This window comes from Corvus moneduloides, chromosome 2 (assembly GCF_009650955.1).
Source record: "Corvus moneduloides isolate bCorMon1 chromosome 2, bCorMon1.pri, whole genome shotgun sequence".
Lineage (NCBI taxonomy): Eukaryota > Metazoa > Chordata > Aves > Passeriformes > Corvidae > Corvus > Corvus moneduloides.
The window spans coordinates 31,144,961-31,169,794 of record NC_045477.1 but is presented as its reverse complement, the minus strand read 5'-3'; the positions used below and the strand labels follow the sequence as shown (position 1 = coordinate 31,169,794).

Below are 24,834 nucleotides of genomic sequence, written 5' to 3'. Positions count from 1 at the left end.
TGGGGAGCCAAGGCGGTATCTCTCTCTCTGCCTGCGGATTGGTGACTGACAGAGACTATGTTCATGTTCAGCACATCTTGGAAAAGATGAGCTGGCAGGTAAATTGGAAGTATTGGGTGAGACAATAATTCAATTTCTCTCATCAGTTCAGTTAATGGCTTTCATTTAGAGGGTTCATGCAGGATCATTACTCTCCATTAAGCTGCCACAGGTAGACACAGACAGATGGCAAACCAGTTTCCTCAAAGCACTCTACTAAAACTGTCTACCTGGGGACAAATCCCTATACCTGGCTGTCAAAGGAACCTGTCAGACACATGGATGAGAGCCTGGGAAAATCCTGGGAGCTGGTTTCAATGAGCTTGAATCCTGGTGGGCCTGCAGGAGTTCTGCAGTGTACAAAGGTTGAAGATGACTGCTTAGGACCAGACGTGCTGCAAGATAAGGGTGGAGAGAAACTCAACCCAGAAGCTCTCATATTCCACTGCAGAGAACTGTGGGCCTGAGAATCCTCTGAGGTTGAGTGTGGGAGGCTGCAGGGAGCAGGAGAATCCCCTCTGTGGGTTGATGTGTGCCATCTCTTCTGTGTCCCAGGAGATGGTCAAGAGCCCTTAAACCCAGGATGTTCACAACCTCAGAAAATTAGAAGCTCTGCTGATCAGAGTCCCTGGAGCCTCTTAAAGCAAGGATGTGTTAGTGGAATGGGCAAAAAACTTGGATTCAAAAGACCTGCATTCACACACTTTTTTTCTACTGAGAGGTGAGTTTGAAAAAACCGCATCTGCTTTGCATGAAGGATGGGCAAAGAAGTACAGTGCACCTCTGCTCCTCTGCTTTGACAAGTGGGAGATGGCCTGGGGCTAGTTACACCCTGAGAATAGTGTAACTAGCTACAGAAAAAGAATCACAGCTTCAACTTTTGTGCCTGGTCCCTTTGCTTCCTTCCTGCAGTTCCCTCATCATAGCCCAGGGCTAGTACAGGCTATAACGCAGAGGCCAGAAGCACCACACATTTTCCTCGAAGGATCTCTTAGAAGACTGCCTGGGAGATGAGAGAAGCTTTATCCAAGCTTTTCCAAACTCTCAGAAAAGGAAATTTTAAAAGGCTGATGTTGTGTTTTCGCTATCACATTGAATGAGGTTTCTTGGGTGGAAAGAATTTTCTTTGAGTTGTTTTGCCCTGTGCTACCCATTAAAATTGCATCAAGCACTTTTGAACAGCTCCTCCTTTTCAAACATGTGGTCCTATTTCCTGGCTGGGACTTGTCATTGCTGAGTTATCCTGGAGGAGGAATCTGTTGAAGGCCTCCAGAAGGCCTTGTGAGGTTGTGTTGGGAAGGGCTATATCAACACACTAAATAATAGATGTCTTGTGTGGGCATACAAATTTGGGGCCAGAGCTATGCCAGGCTTAATAAAGGAAGATTCAGGCTGGCATTGCAGATGCAAGTGCTAGAATGGCCCATTTCTGATGTCTCACAGCTCTTTATGACCTCACAGCTTCTTGGACGGATTTGACAAAAATCTCTTGGACATTCCTAAGAAATGAGAGACGCTGTGGACACAAATAAAGGGCTATCTGATGAGTTGAACTGGACTGTGAGGTCACAGAGCAACACAAGCTATGACAAGGGGGTGATCTGTGCAGGATGGGTGCTCAGAGATTGCTATTAGAAAGCATGCTCCCTATGGACACCCCTCTGCCACGTGACCTCCATTTCTTCTATCCATGACCTGAGGCATGGAGTAAGGAGAGCAGCAACACGACACGAGAGAGAGAGATGCAATAGGAATATCCACCTTTAGAGGCTCACATGCCCAGCAAGTGCCTTATCACAAGTAAAACTCACCCCAACCCCTGAAGGCTGGAGTTAGTCTCCGTGTCATGTACTGGGACTGGCAGACAAGAAATTACTTCTGCCTTGGAGGTAGACATTGACTAGCTCTATAAAAGTCAAACCAAATTCTCAGCAAGTGTCACTTCACAGGAGTAATAACCTTCCCACTTACTGCTTGCCAGGGCAGCTCCAGGGAAACCAGAGAAGGGGAGGCTGGGTTGGGCTGCAAGAGACCTTAGAGACCACCTTGTTCCAAACCCCCCTGCGATGGACAGGGACATCTTCCACTACACTGGGTTGCTCCAAACCCCATCCAGCCTGACCTTGAACACTTCCAGGGATGGGGCTGGACAACCTGCGCCAGTGTCTCATCACCTTCATCGTAAAGAATTTCTTCCTAACATCTAATCTAAACTTGCCCTCTGTCAGTTTGAAGCCATTCCCATTTGTTCTGTCACTCTATGCCCTTGCCCAAAGTCCCTCTCCAGCTCTCTTGTATCCCCCTTCAGCTATTGGAAAGCCACAATAAGGTCTCCCTGGAGCCTTACCTTCACCAGGCTGAACTTCTCTCAGCCCGTCTCCACAGCAAAGCCCCTGATCATCTTCATGGCCTCCTCGGGACTCGTTCCATCACGTCCCCAACCTTCTTATGTTGGGGGTCCCAGAGCTATACTGCAGGTGGGTTTACACCAGAGCAGAGGGGGAGAATCCTCTCCCTTGACCTGCTGTGGCTGTGCTGCTCCTGATGCAGCTGAGGGTACAGCTGGTTTTCTGGGCTGAGAGCATACTGCTTATGTCCTCCTTCCATGTGATATTTATCTCTTGCTTTTTGCCCAAAGACTACTTTATCAGCTCTCTGTTTGTACCTTCTTTTAGGATTGCAGCATTTTGTTACAACTACCACAATACCAATAAAAAACCAATCAAAAGGTTAAAACTCCTCCAGATCCACTCTTGTCTCCTCTGTAATGCCTTACACACAAGAGAACAAAAACTCCAAACAAAATACGGAATTGTCTCTTCAAACTGCTAATGTTGCCTGAGGTGATTTCACTTGAACATAGCGTTTTCCCAGTGGAGACAAGAACTCATAGTATTTCTTTCCTTCAGCCATATTCATTACAGTGATGGCTCACTCCAACATGTGTTGTTACCAAAATCTGCCTTCCTGTGAATCTGTGTCTTGTGCTTGATTCTCTAATGCCTAGTAAGGGTTCAGGTTGTGCTACAGAATTTCTCTCTGGACAACCAGTAAAGGTTTCTTCCATCGACTATGAGCAGAAAACCTTTAGCTCTGGAGTACCACTGAGGCATCCAACTTTCTGTCAAAAGTGACTGAAATTTTACAGCACATTCAAAGATACTTGGGGAAAAAAGAAGAGGACTGAAGGTTAGGCAGGCAAAGACACTTACAGGGAGGCAATCACAAAGGTAGCATGATTGCACAGTGCTCCTTTCCCTATGAAACTAGGGCGAACAACATTTCCATTGCTTTTTATTATGTCCTGCTGAGCACTGCCATCTTCCATCCGTAAACATCAGAGCCGCTGCTGTAGTAACCACACATAACATCTGATGCTGAACAGGAGGAGATGAAATCCTCAGTAACAGGGAACCTATTTCTATCTAAACTTCCCAAGCAATAACACTAGAAAATTGTTTTATAAAATGCATAACATAATGAGAAGCTGAGAAAACATTTTCCAAAAATTTGTTTCCAATCCACTCTAACAATTGCCATCAAATCCTGAAATTTTATTCTCACTTCAGCACAGAACAAATTAAGCTTTCAATAAGGGTTGTATTATGGCCTCAATGCATAGGACAATGTTTGCACTGAGACCTCTACCTTCATGGGGTAGGAGAAAAAGGCTCATGGCCAAAAAATGAAGACTGGGCAGATGGTGATGTTTCATAGCATTGTCCCTAGACAGACTCACATCAGTTCCAGGAATCACTGTGCAACTTGCCAGATCACAAGCTGCTGAGCATCACTGTAGAGGGAAGCTGCTACAGAGGTGTCAAGGTAGCACAGATGATGTGATGAGCAGTCGTTCCTTGGAAAGCAGGTATGTTACAGAGGGATGTATTTTGGTGTTGTTGCATGTGAGTTTACATATTACAATCACTTGTGCTATGAACTATCTAGTGTCCCAAGTACTTCTACGTCTTCCTTAGCGAAATCCAGAAAATAAGTGTCTCCTTTACTACTGAATTGCAGGAACATTTTGTTTAAGTGCCACATTAACTGGAAGAACCAGCGGGGAGCCCTTGAAAAGCACAAGTGATACAGTATATGTGCTGCTTCATGTCAGATCTTGCCTCTAGCAGTGGTGAAGGGATGGGTGTCAAACCCTTTATGATGCTGTGATGTGCTGAAATGGGAAAATTTGATTGCAAGTATTTCCGTGTATTAGGAGCCTTCTTGAGAAGACTGTTCAAATCCTTCTCTCTTGGTAGCAAATTCTTTCCCCTTGCACTTATTATTGCAGCTGGACTCACCATTTCTGTCCTGACTCAGACCTCTCCCTAGCCCAGGAGATGCTCAATGAAACACCAAAACATCAGTCCTGTGATTAGATGAAAGACACTGCACCTGGGCACAAGATTTCCACCATGTACCTTGGAAGCGGTGATTGTGCAGCTGCAAACACATCTGTGGAAGCCCTTGAGCTGGAAGAGTGAGAAATGTTGAAGCAGCAGCTTCATTCTGCTGCAGAGAATATAATTTGTTTCCTGATAGAAACATATGGCCATCATTAATAACAATCAGTGATTGTGCCAGTTTCTAATTGAGCACAAGACACCTTGGTGTGCAAAATAGGATAAAACTATATTGGCAGGCTATCTAAGGAGACAAAAGTGAGAATTGTGTGGGTTTGCTTGGGGATGTGAGAGTCTAGAAGAGTGAAGCAGAGCCTAGCCTGACTAGTCATCTGCCAATCACACCAAGACGTCATTTTTAATTGCAGCTGAAGAAAGGCTTGCTCACTATTTCTTTCGTACATTTGAACAATACCATTTTCAAAAGTATGAACTACATTGTGGAGCCAGACTCATAAAGGAAGCCAATAATTAACAAAATTATTGCTACATCTATTAACCACAGAGTCATCCTCCCAGGTCTTGGCAGTTGCCCATCAGGGTCATATCTTCCCACAGTGTTTCATTTTGGCAGAATTTTCAGACATTCACTGCTGTGACACAGAATGACACATATTGTCTGGAATGACAGCTCTTAGGACATTGCATTCATCATTCATAAGTTTTTATCACAGCTAAACATGTTTAGTTTCTTCATATTATAGTAGTGATTTGGATGATAATATCAGGGAATGAGAGAAATTTGAAAACTTGGAATAAAATGCAAGAAGTTTTTTTCTGGGTAAAATCGTGCTCTCTCTGACAGATCAAGAAGCTGTAGGATAAGGTGTAATGGATGAAGAAAAAGGGAACATTTCCTAACAGACCCTCTCAGCTTTTGTAATGGTTTAAAGACCTCCTGAGCTAGAGTTTGAATATGGGGTACACTTTGTGTGCAGCTACCACAGACACATGGAGTTTTTTATGCCATCTAGAAGCAGATTTCTGTGCACCAAGTGATAAAGATGCATGGAGTTCCTGTTTGTTTTAAACCTGACACCAGGAACTTTGTCAGAAGTCTGTTCATCTCCAGCAAATAATCTTCCCCTTCTCTGTACCACTTGTGGTGGTAAGAGCAGCCCAGGTAAATAAATTGCCCTGCAGATTACCTAACTGGGATTTTGGTAACTTCCTTCCCCTCCAAATTATTATTGTTACTTACATTCGGATTTTGGTTTCAAACCAGCTTCATCTGATTTGGCAAAAGCTGCTACTGTGCTTTGTTTCCAAGGAAATATTTGGATCAAACATAGCAACCAGAAGCTGCTGTTATTATTATTTAGCAAATAACCCAGAGCTTTGTTTTCTATCCAAGCATCCCTCAGACTCTGAAGAGTTTGGAAATCTAATCCCACACTGAATCTTTGCAAACAATCCCTTTTTTTAAACTGGGCCAAGCCACAAAGCCAAATCCAGTCCTGCCGAACCTTCACATTGCTCAATATTTCACGTGAGCTCCAATTGCTGCCGTCTGTTTCCAACTCTGTTATTCATTGCTGCTGTCATGCTGTGCCTCCTCCTCCTTGTGTCCATAGGAAAATGCATCAGACCAAAACTGATGAGACTTTCTAACACTGCCAATGGTGTTATTGCAGAACTGTATTCATTACGTACCTTGAGGGTTATTAGAAGCATCTGGAAAGTTATGCTTCAAGGGTGTCAACAAAGGTTTCTGAGATTTCTCCTTCTTCCTCTTACACAAGCCCGTTTTAAATTTCTTTTGGGCAAACAGCTCCAAAACACCTCTGTTTCCTCTCTAGTAAAAATATCACACTAGGTAAACATACCCCATTTATATTCAAAATTTCGCTTGCTAGCTTGTTTTTTGGTTTTCAGTTTGTTTTTTTTTCCCCACCAGAATTGCACAATAAAAATTTAATGATCTTCTGCATATATTATAGACTTATATGGAGATCTATGCTGCTTAAAAGTTAAGCATAAGTGTTTGCTTCATAACAAATTGCTGCAGAGGTTTAGAAAGTCTGCAAAACAACTCTCAGCATAGGGCAATGAGAGCCAGGAATAGGCATTTATCCTTTGCTCTTTAGAGATGTGACCCACTTTAACCAATGTTAAATGGAAATCCATCCACTCATACAGGAAAAGGGGTGAATTGAAAAATATAATCAGTGCCTGGTTCCTACATACGTGCATGTCATTGTTTCTTTCTGCCTTCTTGCAATGTGAGTTTCCAGTTCTTGTGGGGTTGGGGCTTTTCTGCTGAATTTGAATTTCCAATTTTTTATAATCCTCTGGGAAGATGTGCCATCTTCTTGCTGGTTTTCCATCAACCTCTTTGGACTATGTTGTTTCATCTGTTCTGCTAAGGAATATTCTTCACCTCTGGGGCCAAACAGTACTGCTCAGACTGTGTCCAAGGCAGCAATGCCAGGACAGTTACCTCTCCCCCTCTTCCAGCTCTGCTCCTTCCTTCTTCCCTTATTTCCTACATCCAGAGTGGGCCATCTTCAAGCTCCCAAGGAAACCTCAACGTTTCTAATAAGGCTGAGCCACAATCTTTGCCTCCAAAAAGACCCAAAAGCCTCAGACTGATGTGTTTGCCCTCATGCGTCACATTCATGCAGCATGGAAGTCTAAGCCAACAGTGTTGAGCTCTAGGCTGCTGCTGTTTAGTTTTCTTCATCATGTAGTCAGTTCTCTGTTCTCATTTGCCCCTGAACTAAACTAAGTGATAACTGAGTATAAATACACAGGTTTTGACACTGTGACCATGTGAGCCGAAATCTGGTTAGCAATAAACTTTATCCTCCTTCATTACTACACCTCATCTTTGCTTAGTCACTGCTTGGTGCCAAGGGCTTGTTTCCCTGGAACAATATGTCTTCTTCCCTGGAACAAAGCTTCCTTGTGATGAGATGGATGCTGTAAATAAAGATGTCCACCCAGATGAAGGGTTCAGCTCCAGGGGAGAGGTTTGGACAAGTTTTGTGCAAAACAGAACCTTTAACACAGTCCTTTCCTCTACTACAAAAGTTAGAGCAGAGCGCAACTCTTTCTGTATGCCTTACTGGGAGCTCCTTCAGCATCAGCACAGATGTCCACTCGGGAATTAGTTCCCTTTCTTTTATTTATCTGCTTTTCTGCCAGACAGTGAGATAACAGGGGCTAGCACTAAACAAACCATGGGGGAGATGTGTGTATTTTACAAGACCTCAGAAACGCAGAATGTTGATAAAGACACATAAAAGCCCTGTGGGAGACCATGCCCTCTGGCCAGGGAGTGGAGACAACATTTTGTGTTCTGTTCCTGGAATAGCACAGAACAGGAACACCAGTGGAAAAAGACCTGCATAAACAGCGAGCAGGAGACACAAATACATTTCCATTACCATTTTGACTTGAATACATCCACCCATAATTCAATGGCCCCTGTTGCCATAGCAATGGAGTATCTCATCATTTTCATGTCTTTTTTTTCACAACAACCATGTGAGTTGAGGAGATACTGTCTACAAGTTACAGACGTGGTTGGAGGTGTTTTAATTCCCCTCTTTTAACACCCAGTTGAAGGGGTGCATTTCCCCACCTTGGGTTGTGGCAGGGAGGGAGCCAGACACCAGCACCCCATCCCAATGTCTCCCTGCTCAGGAGGAGGGAATTGCCAGTGGAAAGTGTTTTATGAGTTCAAGGGAGTCTAAGCAGAGTTCTGAGAGACAGAAAATCTTGGCTAGAGGATGTTTGGACATCTCTGGAAGATTTCAAAGTTGAATGCTGACCCAAACAATCCCTCCTACTACACCTTGATTGCTCAGATACAGCAGGACCCACAAGCCTGTGTAGACTTGGACCTGGAGCCACTGTCTCGAGGAGATTAACTTGTGGTGACATCCCTCCACAACCTCCATCCACTCAAGGTAGCATGCAGTAGGAGTTTCCTTTTAAACCCCCTCTTTCTGGGCAGCTAAGCAATGTCAGTCCCTCACCTTAGGGCAGTATCCAAACACCAATTATCATGCACATACTGGGCCCTCAGCTTTGAAAGGACAAGTTGAAGCACTGTATGAATAAGAAATTAGAGTAATTCCCTCAGTGTTGAACCCCATGACATAAAAACTCAGCAATTAGCATTTCCCCCCTCTTTTTTTTCCCCCCACAGTTGTTTTGGTAAAATATGAAGATGATCCTTCTGAAACACAGACAGGCTGCTTGCAGCTGTAATTTGCAGAAGGAACTTCTTATTTATACCCCTGGTCCTGTGATTTTAGTGTTTGTCTTGGTATATGAGCACGGTAACTGGTTACTCTCCCTGACAGGATGGCAGGCTGAGCACAGGCAATGCACAGGGACCTAGAGGCTCTGCCATGTCCCATCTGCTCTCACCCACAGCTGAGCAATCCCTCTCTGGTTTTCCCATTTAAGGCTGTGCTTTGTAGAATCATAGAGTGCTTTGGGTTGGAAGGGATGTAAAAGATCATTTAGTTCCAACCCCTCTGCCCATTGGCAATGACACCTTCCACTAAACCAGGTTGCTCAGAGCCCCATCCAACCTGGCCTTGAACACTTCCAGGGATGGGGCATCTGCAGCTTCTCTGGGCATGGTGCTGATGATAGGTGTGACACAGCCTTTGAGAGACTGCTGGCTTTTTTGAAATGTCAGTGGTGGACCAGATGGGACACCGTGGGGAGGTCAGAAGGCATTAGGGAACAAAAGAGGGCTAATTTGTGAGACCACTCAGGTATGGAACAGAAGATGGTCTAGGGCAGTGAAGGCTCAGCAGAGCATGTAATTTCTACCTGAAGCCTGTCTGGCACCACATGCATATGTGAGACCCAGAGGACATCATATATATCACTATATACCTGGGAGTGGAGCTGAACAGGGCTACCCAGCTACTCCAATGTTTTAGTGAGAGCTAAGCCACTTTCCAGCTCCCTGCTGGCTCCAAAAACCCTTGCTTACCTGCAAGTTCAGTTACCCTGTGGACATGGAAACACATCCTGGCATCAGCTGGAGGGTTCAAATCCCACCAGTGCTGTGGCAGGGGACACATCTGCCACCAGGCACAGTAAGGAGGGGATTTCTTACAGCTAAAGGGCTGTGTTGGAAGGAAAAGAAACTTCAATGGATGTTGGGAAAAAAGGGACAAACTCAATGTCCAGGCATTTTTGGAAGACCTGGCTTCTCAACCAATGGCCACTGCTGTTTATCCAAAGAGACCACGCCCAGGATGGTCTTAGCCAAAGACCCACTGCTGGGTGCTGGGCCACTCATCTTCCCCAGTTTTATAGCAGGGGCTTACCTTGCCATCCACAATGTCCTGGCTGCACTGCTCGGAAGAAGACAGACCTTCTTGCCCTTTCCCAGTGCAGCAGGATGGTGGATCAACCACAGGCTCCACTGTTGTCCAACACAGAGGCATGTGTGAGAGACACAGCACACTAGGCAGACTAAATCATCCTCCCCCCAGCCAGCAGGTCCAAGCATCACTTTAATCATGGCTGAGGGCATTCCTGCTCCCTGGAGGAATGAGCTGGGTGTTTTTCAGGCATCGTGCTTCATTAAGTGTTTTTATAGCATCACTTTGCAGCTGCAGGGTGCGGTGATGGGGGGCTGCAGCTCTGACTTGCTGATTAGCACCAGGACTGTTGCGCACACAGCTCGATGAGACCCAGCCATCATCTAAGTGGGGAAAAATCCTCAGAATAACATAAAATCAGGAGTGGTTATAAGCTTGGCATTTAGGGAGTCCTCTGAATTGTTTGTCATACTCAGACATTCACCACAAGGGAAACTTAATTAACTACTGAGAGAGGCTTGACACTCTTCTCTCCAGAGCAGCTCATTGCTTAATTGGAGAAACAAACTATGTTCAGTGACTTAGTGGAAAAACCACGGCTCTTTTGGACAGGAATATGAAAAGGAAGGCCAAGGACAGTGAAATATATTTTACCAGCACTGCTTTCTGCTTGCTCTAAGGATCAAAATCCTGCCAGTGACAGTTTAGTCTGGATGATGAACTGGCAAATAGCACTTTCACACAGAAAAATGTGTGACTGGGATAACAGAAATCCGCTCCCTTGTCATCCTCTCCTGTTTTGCTTGCAAGGGCTTGTACCCTGCAGAAATCTCTTTCCTGGAAAAAAAACCCTCTCTGACAGACCAGATGCTGATGCATCATGTCTGATTCCCAGGGAGCTGGTTTTGGTGGGATTTGAGCGTGAACAGGGGATTAGAGGGGAGCCCAGGGATCAAACTACCCCAGCTGAGTTGCTTTCCAGTATGACCAGATGGAAAAGCATGCAGTCTACCAGCAAAGGAGCGCTCTCTTGTGGGCTATGCAGTGTGTGAGCAGAGCATGTGTAAGCTATGTTGGCTCAGAGGTGATTAATAAAGAAAATAAAGACTGGGGAAGAAAGGCATGACATAAACCGGCACAGCAGCTAAGTGTAACCAGATGTCAGGTTGTTTTGATCTTCTCATTGCAAAACCAAGGAAGAGGGAACACAAATAAGCCCCCCCGCCTCAAAGCCAGAGCCACTTTAGGCACCCACTGTGCTGCTTGAGGCCAACTGAGATGAAAGGTAAGGTCCAACGTGTCACATACCCCTGGCTGAGGGCTGTGAATTGCAGAAGCATGTAGGACAGCGCGCCACAAGGCACAGATGGGCTGGGTTTGCTCTAACTTCCTCTGTGTTGAGGCTTTGGAAAGCAGCCAGAAGCTGAGAATGGCAGCAGAACCAGGCAATTTCAGGTGGGTGTTCTGCCCCTAGCTGTGAGAATGTGGTGAACACAAGGAGGAAGAAGAAACACAGACAATGAATGAGAGGAAGAGCCTGGTAATTGATACATGATGGTTTGCTCAAGGCTGACAGCCATGCTTGTCTTTGCTGGGTGGGTGAAATAATTTGCCTCTGGACTTAGAAAAGGCCTGTGACTTACAATAGCCTGAAACAAGTTGTCCCACCTCCTGGAGTACTCCCCACCTCTTTGGACCTGCCTTGGTGTACTGTGAAGAGCTCTGTTCACACTGTACACACATACCCATCTCTGCTGCATCTCATGGCCCAGGACCTTTCAGAAACTAGAATAGAATCACAGAATTGTTAAGGTTATAAAAGCCCTCAAAGGGCATCAAGTCCAACCATTAACCTGGTACTGCCAAGCACACCATGTACCCAAGTGCCACAACTACATGCATTTGAACATTTCCAGGGATGGTGACTCCACCACTTCCCTGGGCAGCCTGCTCCAGCACTTGACAACTCTTTCAGGGAAGAATTTTTTCCTGATATCCAGTCTAAACCTTCCCAGGTACAAATTGAGGCCATTTCCTCTTGCCCTGCATCTTGTTACCTGGGAAATAGCCACCAGAAAACCTCAGAAAGACAACTAGAGCCTTTCCCAGCCCAGCTCCAATACATGGAGCTGAGCTAATGTGCAAAATGCTGATTCTTACAGTTAAGCATATCCTCACATACTTCACTGTAGTATGCTTACATATTTTACTGTATTGAGATTCCTTCTGGCACAGGAGAATTTCTCCTTGGACTTCCCACTCGGAGGATAACACTCAGAGGTTGGGATAGTGATTTACCGAGATATGAATATCGATCTAATATCCATATCCAACTGAGACGGACAAAAACTCTCTAACAGTTTAGAGTTAGAAAGTGTATATTTTATTGGCACCAGGCTCTGCGTGGGATAGCTTCCTAATACACAGTGTCAAGGTATGAATGGTTACAGAGTTTATTTATCCACAAAAGTTATGAATATCCAAAATACAAATGCATATTTATAACAATGACCCCTCCTATTCTCCGCTTCATATGGAAATTAGCTTTAATGTCATTAAGCATGCATAGTGTGTGCTCTGAATTGAGTCGATGGTCTCAAATTGGGTCAGTGGTCCCAGATAGATGAAGTAAGCTCATCTCCCTGATTTTGACCTTTTTCACCTTTCTGAACTTTAATAATCCTAATTACTTTAGTGACCTCCAAATTTCCTCTTTCATGACTTTTGAATAGGTTTTCACAGAGGGAGGAAATTGGTAATTGTCCTTGTTCCCTAGACCAACTTATCAATGTTTCTGTACCTCATTCTAAGCACAGCTAAACAAGCATACAAATGACAGATCATCAATTATTTAGTAATCAATTACTAACATCTTAAAAACTGTTTCAGGTCTAGCTCTCCTAACTATTTTAATTAACTCTAGCCGAGCTCAAATTCTTTCTTATTCTAACTAATTTCAACACAGCTAGCCTATAACTAAAATCTTTATGTTTCTTTTAAGTCTATGTTTCAATAGGAGCAGAACCAGAGTTTGATACAGCTGTAGATGAACATCGTCACTCCTCATCATCTGGAAGCTGACGGAATATTTACACTGATATACATTATTTATATATTACATAGATACCATATATATTATACAGATGGAGTACTGATGGCATATTTACATTGGTTCTCAACACCCCTCCTCCCAGTCAACCAGATAGGAAATCATTTGGCAGATCCTCATCTAAACAGTCTACTGCTCAGGAAAAGCAGCATAAATTACTCAGGACGGAGTAAAACATGGCTTGCACATACGCCTACGGTCTTAGGGAAGAAGCAGAAGTGATAGCTCTTTGCTGCACCTGCTGCATTATGCACTTGGTATTTCAGTCACTCAGAGTGATGTTGATCCAGGAGCAGGCTCAGGCATGTTTTGTGCTCTTTAAAACACAGGAAAAGGTAATCCAGGTTGCAGTGCTTTATTGTACAAGACCACACGTTCTTCTTTAGAGACAGCTGCAAAACGTAAATAGATAGAAGAAAGGAGGCAAGGACTGTGTCCCTATTTCACAGTGTGATGCTGGCAGTGCTAGTAGGAGAAGGCAAGCTGTCCTCCTCTGTGCCTTGCTCCTACTAAATCCATCTGAGGAGGCAGTCCTAGAACCTGGGGAGGTGGTTTCTCACCAGACTGCTCTGTTTTGCTCACTTTTGAGCACTGCAAGCCTCGCAAAGACTCTTGTTACAGTGGTTGAGTCCACTGCAGGAATGACCAAGGAGCCACAGAGCCCCAAAACAGTGGAGGTCCGCTGGTAAGCAGGCTCAGAGGTCTAAGACCACCCCGTTTTACTCTTTTTAAGTCCATGTTCTAGATAGCTCTCCTTTCCTTGATACCCCACTGGTTCCCGGGTCCCTTGTTCCACCCCTTGCCTTCCCCAGTGGTCACTGTCCTGTCACCCCACATCCTCTCCACCCCCTGGCTCCCAAATGCCAGGTTCTGATGTTCTGCGCTCCCCCAGTGCAGCTCCAGATAAAACCCTGGGCCCCTCAGTGTTCTGTGTTCTTTGTCCCTGGGTCCCTTCAAGCGGGGACTCCAATAAACCCCTTGGAACTCCATACAAAGGACCCCTCCAGCCTCTTTGTCTCTGGCGATGCTGCAGGAGCTGTCCGGCTCTGTGTGTGTGAGTAGCTGTGAGTACCCACCAGCTCCGGTGTGTCAGGGGGTGTCCGAGCACGTTCACACGGCACCCCCAGAGCTGCTCCGACAGGGACGCGATCGGGACGGACGCAGCGCTCTTTCCACCCCTCAACTCGTGCACTGTGTCAGACTCTCTGATGTGGTTTGAAAGGACAAATGAAGACTGCCCTGGCAAGGGTTGGAGTCTGGGCTCAGATCCATGTGGAACCTCTTGGTCTCCAATGGGAAGCAAAGGCCAATGAAGCTGGAACCATGGAAAGTCAGAAACAGCCCATGAGAGTTGTGGCACTTTAGGACAGGGCTTTTCTGACCCTCCTCTGATAAATCTCCTTGCAGTTCTCTGTACAGACACCCACAGACATTTGTGCCACTGCATCTGCCCATAGGCAATCCCAGTGGTTCCTAGGGCAGCAGTTTTCCTGCTTTCCCAGATCTGGATGTTTCTCTTTTTCTCCCATGGCTCTGAGCATTCAAGATTTCCCTTCTGGTTTGCAGAGCTCTCAGCAGTGACTGCCTGTGCCTCGTGTCTGCTCCCCATCCACAGCAGCGCTGGAGGTATCAGAGCAACACACTGTCAGCCTGAGAGGCTTATCATTATCAGCTTAGGAGATGTAGGTAGGTCATCAGGGAATTTTAATCAGCAGAGACACTTTCACATCCAAAGAGACAAAGATATTATCAATTCTCTTAAATGGACACCAGAAGAGATGAGCTGCAGCTCTTGGGACTCTTCCTTTCTTCATCCTGTCCGAAATAAATTGTTCCACGAAATGCAGTGATGCCATGCTGATCCCCAACTGTTAATGCCCTGGTTTTTCAGCCACAGATGTCCTTAGAAAGTCAACTTTCTCTGAAGGCTTCTCTTTTCCATGAGGAACATGCTGTGTATTTCTCTCACTGCTCTGGAAGGCACCATTCATGATGGCCACATGGAAAAGCTATACCAGGACACAGCAGGCTGCTGGTATTTTAAAATGCCTGTCTCTCTTCTGGGTCAATGCTTATTTCCACTGGCAGTTTTGATCTGTTTTCCTCTCCTTCTCTCTGAGGGCATTCCTCACTTGCCCTGCTGTAGCATTCCATGCTGTGCAGCAGCAGCTAATGGGGACTTAGTGACGTGTTAGCCTGGATGTGTGTGTTTCAGATGAAGGGATTAATACCTGGGGGCTCACTTGGGAATCCTGCAGACAGCAGGTTTGAAACATGGCAAGCTTTATTCTTTGTCTTGCTTCTGTCAATATCTTGATTAAATTGTAATTCCACTAAAAAAAGTCACACTGTTGGCATGAAGGTGGATAAGAGAAATTGATTATTTCATTTTTCTCTCCCTTCTGTGGTTAGTTGAATTGCAGGTATTGCTGTTTGGGTGGCAGTTAGGACTGATTACTTCTATAGCCCCAGAAGGCAAAGAAAAAGTGAACCTGGGGTGTGTTTCACTCTGTTTTCTCTGGTCTTGCTGAAGAGTTAAAGCATGTGTTTAACAAATATGTTACTCTAGATGGGTTAATTGAGTTTGAGCAGCTCTACAAAATAACCATCTGCAACCATCCATGTGGTTTAAATGTCCCTTGGAAACAGTCATGTCAAGAGTTGCCTTTATAAATGATAATTAACAGACACCAAAATGTAGGTGTGCTCTGAAACCAGGTACTTTGACCCTCATTAAGTTTTGTCCTGGCTCTGGAAATGATGAAAGTATTTCCTTTAGAGAGGCAAGGTTGTCAGAAAGGCTTTAAATACAGTTTTTAAAAATGCCAGTAATCCTTCAGATTAGCTTTTCTGTCAGTCTGAAATAGGGCTAGTTAAATTCCAGCGAATTGAGCAGGCAGTGGTCCAACCCTGTGGATACAGAGGGGATTAGTGGGACGGCTGGAGCAGAGCATAGGCTTTTCATGGAAGAGGGCTTTGCAGGGAGTCAACAGAGGCAGGCTGCAGAAAGGCAGTGACTGTCCTGCCACAATGCAATGCAAAGCTGTTGCCAGACACTGCCAGAGCAGCCCAGGGGATATATATACATATATATGTTATACATACATATATACATACACATAAGAAGGATGTAGACCTGTTGGAGTGAGTCCAGAGGAAGCCATAAAGGTGCACAGAGGGCTGGAGCACCTCTGCTATGGAGACAGGCTGAGAGAACTAGAGTTGTTCAACCTCGAGAAGGAATGGCTTTGGGGATCCTTTAGAGCCCCTTCCAGTACATAAGGGGGCTACAAGAGAGCTGGAGAGGGACTTCTAACAAGGACATGGAGTGACTGATAGGACAAGGGGGAATGGCTTCAAACTGATGGAGGGCAAGGTGAGATTAGATATTGGTCAGGCAGTTTTCCCTTGTGAGGGTGGGGAGGTACTGGCATAGGCTAGCCAGAGAAGCTGTGAAAGTGTTCAAGGCCAGGTTGGATGGGGCTTTAAGCAACCTGGTCTAGTGGAAGGTGTCTCTGCCCATGGCAGGGGAGCTGGAACTAGATGGTCTTGAAGGTCCCTTCCAACTCAAACTGTTCTGTGATTCTACGGCTCTGTGAACTGAAGATATGTATGTATATATCTATATATGTAGCTGAAGCAGAAGAGATGAAGACATCAGGTTGCTGGAGGCTGCTGCCTACTGAGACCTTCCATCTACCCAGGGAAGTTCACACCTAGCTCATGCTCCATAGTAAATAACCAGTTAATTCATTGATTTATGAATTTTCTGTAGCTCCTAATTATGCCAAGACATCTGGGTATCATGATAACAGAGAACAAATTTCCTCATAGGCAAGGTGAAAGCTGGAGGAAGGTGTAAGACCAATACTGGGTGGCCTGTGCTGTGGTACAGTATCCAAGATAAAGTCTGTCCAGCAGACATTTGAAAGATCAGATATTTAGATAAGATTGTAAAAATGGTATTTTCTTCAAGCTGCCAAAGATGCCAGAGTCTGGGAAAGACCGATTGAGATAGAACAAGTTTTAGTGCAATTTCCTCTATAGGGTTTGTAAAGATATCGTGCAATGAAAATGCAACTCACTATAATTTCCAGGTTTTCTTTTAGGGATAAATACAAGTTAACAGATCAGGCAGGATGTGATGAAGGCTCCAGAGAGATTATGTGGTTATGGGACAGTTTGCAATATAGCATAGTTCTAAGGGTTAGGGTTATGGTAATGCCTAGGGTTAGGGTTCAGAAAACCCCAAAGCCCAGAGCTCCAGGGACACTGACAATGCGAAAGGCATGCCAAGGGGAGCGCAGCACTGCCCCAACATTGCAGCTACTGTGTCTTCCTGACTGGAACTCAGCTCAGCCCCGTGCTGTTTCTTTGGCTGTGCCTAGGATTAGGGTTAGGGTTAGGGTTAGGGCTAGGGTTAGGCCTAGGGTTAGGGTTCAGGAAACCAGAAAGCCCAGAGCTCCAGGGACAGTGATAATGCAAAAGGCATGCCAAGGGAAGCACGGCACTGCCCCAACATTGCAGCCCCGGTGCCCTCCTCACTGGAACCCACCTTAGCCCAATGCTGTGTCTTAGGCTGTGCCTAGGGCTAGGGTTAGGGTTCCACCTAGGCTTAGGGTTCAGAAAACTGCAAAGCCCAGAGCTCCAGGGACACTGACAATGCGAAAGGCATCCCAAGGGGAGTTCGACACTGCCCCAACATTGCAGCCTCAGTGACTTCCTCATTGGAACCCTCCTCTGCCCAAAGTTGTTTCTTAGGCTGCGCCTTGGGCTAGGGTTAGGATTAGGGTTAGGGTTGCGCCTAGGGTTAGGGTGCTACAGTGGGGATTACTGTAACACGCATAACAAACAAGGCAGCCCATGGAAAAGAAATATATATAGGCTGATTCTTGATAGACATTTCAGAGATGTTTATTTCTCCAGCCGCATGGCCAGAGCTCTGCCGAGGAACTCTTACAGTCATGGGACCAGAGGGTCCTTGCCCGTGCAGGGGAACACAAAACAACCAATGGGGAATGAGTCTGACCAGGGGCTCTGGAAACCCTGTGCCTCCCCTCAGGGCCCCTCTCCCAGGAATACATGGTGGGGGGAAGGGACCCCGACATTTCACCCGTTTTATTTTAATAAAAGGAGAATGAAAACAACTGGGTAAACATAACAAGAACAGTTTTAAAACAAAACAAGCCACCCTCCTGAGCCTTTAAATGTCCAAAGTGATTCTCTGGAACATCTTAAGGATGTCAGAAGGGAGACAGGACTCTCTGAGCATGCTTTGTGGGGAAACTGAGGCAGGAGAGGGTTTAATTTCTTCCCTCCCCCTTTTCATCCCCCCGTTGGCATTGGAGAGGAGTTGTAGGGAAAGGGAATTGTATAGGGAAGCCATGGGGTGAAAAACAGATTAGGAATAAACTGGGGATGGGGTAAACTTAGGAAGGGGTTCATATTGGGTATACGGTAAAAGGGGAAAGTAGGTTGTGGGTAGGGAAGTTGCTGGGATGGATATTTTTTATAATTTTGTGTGTAACGGCTGCCTTTGACTGGAATACCCCCAGGCCCAGTAACATTCGCTGCTTGTAAACCCTTCTTTCCTTGTACTACACCAAATTGTACAACTTCCCCATCTCCTACACTTTGCAGGTAATTTTTAGGGTTATTCCTTTTAATGGCAGTTCTATGGATGAATAAATCTTCCCCCGTATCATCTCATGTTGTAAATCCATAGTTGTTTTTGACATTGTACCATTTCACAGTTTCTGTGATTTTTGTGGCTACAACTTCTCCTATCACGTCCTTGCGTGTTTGTCGTGGCTGCTGGTCCCGCGTGGCCGCTGCCTCGCTGACTCCAACGTCTCGGTTGGGCCCCTGCGTTGTGGCTGCTCCGCGCGGCGCTGCTCCAGCGCGTGTCTGGGCTCTGTGCGGCCCCACATTGCCATCGCCGCTGGCCCCACGCCCTGTGAGCGGTTCCGCTACGCAAACTCCACGCTGCTCTGAGAGCGGCCCCGTTTTGGCTCGGCGCTGTGCTGCGTGGCTTCTCATGTCGCTGTGGAAACCGCCGTTTCTCCCTCCATAGACCTCTCCGAGCCCTGTGCTCAGAGCAGGCTTCCACGCCGACCCCCAGTTCCTGGCTGCCTGTGGCCCACGGCACCCGCGGTGCCGGCGGCATCGCTCCCTCACTCGCAGTCGCGTGGCAGGGGACCCCGAGACAGGGATGGGGTCCGCACTAAGGCGTGCGCTCCCAAGGGGGCTGGGCGCATCCAGTGCAGGCACCTCCGCCGGCACGGCTGCAGTCACGCGCTCCTGGGATGGCCAGGGATTATGGCCATCCTCTGCTCTAGGAGTAATAGGACCATACGAATGCTCCTCAAGAGCTTCACTGATTACAATTAATCCACTGAGAGCTTCTGTTGCTAGTCCATGTTTTGTTTGATCCCTTATCTTATCCCAGATCTCGTACCAAAAGCACCCCTGACTAGTTCCAGGAAGATCAATATCAAAAAGTAAGCCTCGAGAAATACAGAAGAAATTTTAGAAAAGCCAGTTAAAAAAATGTTTTAGATCTCCCGGAACAAATACTTTCTTGTTTTATTGTTCAAGGATTCCTTTAACTTCTAGATACATTTCTTTCTGTGGTTCAGAGAGCCGCCTTTCCCATGATTCTTCCACAGTCCAGAGAGAATATCCAAACCAAGGTGAGAAGAGAGAGATCTAGAGTGGTTTTTACTCATGAATTTTCTGTCCTTAGGGATCGGTGTCTTGCCTGCATTCTCCACCATTTGCTACAGTGGGGATTACTGTAACACGCATAACAAACAAGGCAGCCCGTGGAAAAGAAATATATATGGACTGATTCTTGATAGATGTTTCAGAGATGTTTATTTCTCCAGCCGCATGGCTGGAGCTCTGCCGAGGAACTCCTACAGTCACGGGACCAGAGGGTCCTTGCCCGCGCAGGGGAACACAAAACAACCAATTGTGAACGAGTTTGACCAGGGGCTAGGAAACCCCATGCCTCCCCTCAGGGCCCCTCTCCCAGGACTACATGGTGGGGGGAAGGGACCCCGACATTAGGGTTCAGAAAACGGCAAAGCCCAGAGCTCCAGGGACACTGACAACGCGAAAGGCATGTTAAGGGGAACGCGGCACTGCCCCAACATTGCAGCCTTTAAATGTCTTCCTCATTGGAATCCCACCTCAGCCCAGTGCTGTTTCTTAGGCTGTGCCTTGGGCTAGGGTTAGGGTTAGGGTCAGGGTTCAGAAATCCAAAAGCCCAGAGCTCCAGGGACAGTGATAATGCAAAGGGCATGCCAAATGGAGCACGGCCCTGCCCCAACATTGCAACATTTGTTTCCTCCTCACTGGAACTTGTCTCCACCCAATGCTGTTTCTTAGACTACGCCTAGGGCTAGGGTTAGGGTTACGCCTAGGGTAAGGGTTCAGAAAACCACAAAGCCCAGATCTCCAGAGTCACTGACAATGGGAAAGGCATGCCAAGGAGAGCGCGGTACTGCCCCAGCCTTCCAGCATTCATTTCTTCCTCATCGGAACTTGTCTCAGCCCAATGCTGTTTCTTTGGCTGCGCCTAGGTCTAGGGTTAGGGCTGGGTTTCGAGTGATGCCTAAGTTTAGGGTTCACGAAACCATAAATCCCAGAGCTCCAGGCAGACTGATAATGCAAATGGAATGTTTGGCAGAGCACGTCGCTTCCCTAGCCTTGCTTGTTGTTTTCTTGGCACTCGTCTCCACCTAATGCCATTTGTCCAGCTCTGACTGTGGTTATGGTGAGGGTTAGGGTTATGCCTAGGGTTAGGGTTTAGAAACCCACCAAGCCCAGACCTCCAGGGACACTGACTATGGAAAGGCATGCCTAGGAGAGCATGACGCTTTCCCAGTCTTGCTCTCACCTCTTCTTTCTGCCTTGCACTTGCCTCAGCCCAATGCCAGATTCCTGGCTCTACTTTGGCTTAGGGTTAGGGTTAGGTTAAGGCATCATGCAAAATGTCAGCAATTCATGAGTCCATTGACATATTAAGAAGTCCTGTTATCATTCACTGTGTGCAGGCTTGGCATAAGTCCATCATTCTTTGTCTGCCATATGATTTATGGTGATTTTTTTTGTTTTGTTGGTTTGGTGTTGGGTCTTTTTTTGCTGCACTTCATTTAAGCAATTTACTTTTAAAATATCCATGGAATGACAAGCTTCCCAAACTCTGCAATTGCTGTGTGGTTTTGCTGTTTCCCTGAGGTTTTCTGTTGAGGCCACTGATAAAATTGCAGTTGTCTCTGAGTGTGTTCGTTTATGGTGGGATAGAGTTAGCTTTCTTTCCTGTGGCTGGTATGGGATTATTTTGGATTTGTGCTGAACACAGAGTTGATAATATAGAGCTGTTTTTGTTGTTGCTGAGCAGGGTTTGCACAGAGCCAAGGCCTTTGCTGCTTTTCATACTGTCATGCTTGTGGGGAAGTTGCGAGTGCCTGGGAGGGTGGGAGGTGACCTGTACAGCCTGTACAGGTGACCCCAACTGACCAAAGGGATATTCCAGATGGTGTGACATCATGGTCAGTGTATAAAGCAGAGGAAGAAGGGGGAAGGAGGGCCATTTGGAATGATGACATTTGTCTTCCCAAGTGATTGTCTACCTGTGATGGGGCCCTGCTCTCCTGGAGATGGCTGAGCACCTGCCTGTCCATGGGAAGACACCTCCTTCAGTAGCTGGCTTTAACTTGCCCATTAAAAGCCCAGCCTGGCTAAGCCTCATGTAAAAAAATAATATGAACAGTAGCCACTTCTTAGGTTGAATCATAGCTGTATAGCTGTATGCTAAGAGGTTTGGAAATGTCCCCTGAAGAGGTGTGTTCCTCTGTGTATTGCTGTATAATGAGCTTCTGGAAACAAGGCTGTCAAATTAAATACTCAGGTTTTGATGCCTAAATAAATACATGTATAAATATCTCATCCGGTGTTATGAGACTCTTTCCTGCCAGCTCTAATATTAACTATCTAAACCTGCAACATCATATATTCCACTAATGCCAGTGCCAGAGACATGAAATTTCACAGGCTACAAAAAAAGTTTCCAAGAAAATCAAATAAATCTAGCCATTTTGGGAAAGAAGTGGACTCACTTGAACTTGACTGCAGGACACAGGGATGACCTGTTGGTGCTCTGATGCAAATCAGATAATCTGGGAAAAAACACTTTCAAAATGCTTGACTGCATCTTGCAAACAGGATAATATGCCACAGCGGGACAATACTTCCCAAAAATCCCAGTCTCACCTAAACCATGGGATATCAAATACTTCCTGTGCTGAAGAGTCAAGAAAGTGAGCTCAGGTTGGGTTGACGTCATGCAAACTCAAAGTCATGGAAAGGACAAAGTGGAGAGGAACTTCTAAGGAATGAAAGGGTGGAGGTTTACTAATGCCAGACCATGAGGCTGGACTGAAAATAAATCTTGTCTGTCCAATTTTACATAATTTTTGTAATTAAGTCACAATTCTGGCATGTAAGGTCAAGTGGTGTTTATTCCTGAATATCTATGAGCTGTCATCCTACTGAAAGCTGATATTGAAGAGAAAATTAGTGTTACATAGTCAATGTGTCTGCATCATAGGGAAAAAAATATTAATTGCTATTTTTACATAAAGCAGTAGATGAGGACGCTCCTTTGTTAGTGTTTTCTAGTGGAGCCTCTGGGATGTGACTTCTTTTCCCCCCAGTGCTGTTCAATAATGCTACTATATTATCTGGAAGAGAGAGAAAAATTGTTATTCATATAACTTGCAAATTGGCCCGGACCTCTGATTAAATTGAAGTATTAGAAAAGCACCTACTAAACCAGATGGATTGGTAAACATCTGGGAATAAAAATTTATACCACACTTCCAAGGCAGATGTTTGGGTTAGGAGAGCAGAGAAGGGCTTAAAAACAGTGGTTCTGCAACTTTGTACATCCTAACTTAATAAAATTAAAGTAGAGAAAAATCGAATAGGTGATAAAAAATGCCATGACTCCTATATTCAGCATTAAAGAGTGAACCTCACTAATTGATACTGTTTTTAATTTAGCCAAAAGAAAGAAAATTAAAAATGAATGTCAAAAGAGCATTGCAAGGGTGGAATCCTGAAAGCATGCTCTGTGGCAAAAGTATTAATGAGCTGTTTATTTATTTTGTCCAGGGAATGACTAGGATGTGAGCTAATTACAGTGTGCAAATGTCTACAGGGAGGTGATATTTATTTTGCTTCCTGGGGTTTTTTTCTCAGGCAAAAGTAGAGTGAGAGCCAGCTGCAGGAAGCTGAAGCCAGATACCTTAGATGTTAAATGGGTATTTTTAATGTTGAGGGTAATTAGCTCTTGGAATAACAGACATAGGAATGCAGTAGATCCTCCAAGGTTGGCGTTTTTAATTAGGGCTCAGAGGACGTGAAGAAAGCCTAATGTGAGTGTTGCCGTGCTGCTCTCCCTCAATTTCCTCTACAATCAGTTGAGATATGAGACTTTTCTTCAGGGAGAGCAGAACACGAATCAAGCCTTTTCCCTATCTCTCTGCTGACAGCAGAGGTTTTTCCAGAGAAATCAGCTTTATTCAGCAGCACCCACTGGTATAATTCATTAAAAAACACATTTTATATCCAGGATGCTGGAAGAGCTCAGAGCAGCCGCAGCTCCTGGGAGGCTGCTTGGCCAGGCTGATGTGGGAGGTCAGACTGAGTGATTAGAGCACCCTCTCCTGCTCTAAAAATTAAAAGCAGAGTGATACAACTGTGGCTTAACTGTCCCAAGGGAAATGTTTTGTCACTTACACACTTCAGTGAGCACTGAAGAGTGTTGGGAATTAATCTGATATGCAAAAAACACAGGATTGCAAAGAAATCTTTGCTTTCTGGTTGTGGCAGTAAAGACAAGCTGTAGATGGGAGAAAAAAAGCAAGGTTTGGAGCTACAGGCAGGGTTTTAAACTTCAATGTTTATTTCAGCCAGATGATTTACATAAATATTTGGGGTGGTTTTGCCTCAGCTGCTTGATTTACCATGTTTGTTTATTAGTGAAACCAATCAGGCAGTGCCAGGACATGAGCTTGTTTTGCAGGAGTAGGGGTGCTATCCCTTGACTTGGATACCCTGAGCTTGGGAGAGATGTGCTAGAACCGTTTGGGATAATCAGCTTTTCCTATGGAGGATGGATTACTGCCACAGCTAATACCTAATGGAAGGAGGGTCGTTACATCTGCAAACAAAAGGAGAAGAAAATGAGGACAGTGATAAAGTTTTCAAATCATCTGGCTATGGAAATATATGAATTGTTAAGGGTAGAGTAATTATGCTAATGAATAGACTGCCAAGGTTATTTTTTAATCTTTCATTGCTGAGATTTGAATGCTATAAACAAACATCCCTTAGAAGTGAGTCACTGGACTTTTGAAGCTACTCCAGGAGACTTTGAGTCTGCTGACCTGAAGTGGAATTAAACTGTGCAGCCCCACTGTTGATACAGAAAAAAATGAGATAGCAGTGAGCATATGGTATATGGATAGAGATATAGATATATCTGTATGTGGATAAATCAAACTTGTAAGTTCAAATAAAAAAAAAAAATTAAGACTCTCAACTGAAAAACTTCATTTAATGCTATGTTTTGAGTAAAACCCGGTGTCAAAACCTAATGCACAGGTAGCATACAAAGCAGTGTTCTGAGTTCAGGCTTGACATTAGAGTGTGTCTTAGGCACTTTCCGATTATGAACTATTTTATAATCCCTGATAACTATGTTGAGCTGTAATAGTCTTCAATGAAACACATGCCCAGGAGCCTCCCTGGATCTGGACTGTGCAAGGAAATTAATGAATGGGAGGAAAATGAATGGAATTAACAGAAAGATCTGCTCTCTCCACTGCATCTGAAAGACTCTGTGGCTTCCCTCAATCATTAGTCATGAGGAGCTGCTCCTGAACTCATGCCAGTGAGATGTGTATAATTTATA

The 24,834-nt window shown here is 45.2% G+C and overlaps 1 long non-coding RNA gene across 1 annotated transcript; it reads right to left on the bottom strand.

Moving 5' to 3' along the window:
* Positions 1-736: 736 nt before the first annotated feature.
* On the bottom strand, positions 737-12,547 carry LOC116436366. The gene is made up of 3 exons (XR_004236989.1): positions 12,205-12,547; positions 11,674-11,677; positions 737-750 (listed from the first exon to the last, which is right to left on the bottom strand). It is a non-coding gene; the product is annotated as an uncharacterized LOC116436366 (long non-coding RNA).
* Positions 12,548-24,834: the final 12,287 nt, after the last annotated feature.